Below are 1,240 nucleotides of genomic sequence, written 5' to 3' on the forward strand. Positions count from 1 at the left end.
TCTCTCTCTCTCTCTCTCTCTCTCTCTCTCTCTCTTTCCTTTCCTCTCTTCCTTTCTCCCTCCTTCCCTTGTTTGTAAAACATTTTAAGAAGCAAGTTGTCTTTGTACTGTTGAATTCTCCATTTTCATGGGTTTTTTGACAACATTTTAAAATCACTTTTGACTTTTGTCAGTTGCCTGTCATAACTAAAGCCCTGATCATATTTACATACCTCATCCCCTCTTCTTTGTTTGCATCAGATTTTTTTTTCATACTTGAAGATGTACACTTCAGTCTGCAAGCACATAAATTCAGGTTTTGTTTTTCCATCTTGTCAGCCATTGATAATCATGGTTCAGATATATGAATGTGTTGTGCAGTTATAAGCAGCAGCTTTACTTATATTCTTTTATCTTTTGTTGCAGGACTCCCTGTGTAATCCAGGTCATTCTTTGAACTCTCTGAATAACCCGTGTTAGCCTTGTGCTTTTCCCCCTCTTTATTCTCCCAAGTGCTCAGATTACAGGTGCATGCAAGCTTGTCCAGCTGATGATTTTATTTCTCTCATACCTTCTTTGATTACCAGCTGGGTTCCCCTCTAAAGAGAAACTTTATATGTCACTGTACAGAAGATTCTGTAAGACATGCTAAATCTTTGCTTATCTTCATTTATCAGCCTTTGAACTATTGACATACTTCACCTGTAACTTCCCAAGTGACCAATGGGTTTTTGATGATACTGTGACTTTGTGGAAGTAAATGTATTTGATGAGTTGAAGTCCTTTGTACCTAATGTTCTTAGTGATGCTCATATTTTCTCCCCATCTTTTACCAAATGAAATTTACAGAGGTCTTGCCAGAGACTTCTAAGGAGAATGCCAATCGCAAGTCCAGGGGCTTCCCGCTTAGCAGAGTTCTTAAAGAAAAATCATCTCATTCAGACTCCTCCAAATCACAGCACAGGAGGTCAGCTCTCACACAGCTGATGCCCTTGTCCACACTGCAGGAAGAGGCCACACAACCCAGATCAAGGTAGCCACTCTGTCAGGGTCCCTAAGATATCTTCATGGAAAGAAGAAGGATTTCTTCATGGTGAGATGTCAGATCTTCTGATTCAAAAGCTCTTAACAACAGTAGGCAACTGCATCACAGTGCACTTCATGCTATCATCTTCCCTGATATTCTCTCCCTGATATTCTCTCTCTCTCTCTCTCTCTCTCTCTCTCTCTCCCAAAACGTCTTCTGACTTCCATGAGCTCT

This window comes from Mus pahari, chromosome 2 (assembly GCF_900095145.1).
Source record: "Mus pahari chromosome 2, PAHARI_EIJ_v1.1, whole genome shotgun sequence".
Lineage (NCBI taxonomy): Eukaryota > Metazoa > Chordata > Mammalia > Rodentia > Muridae > Mus > Mus pahari.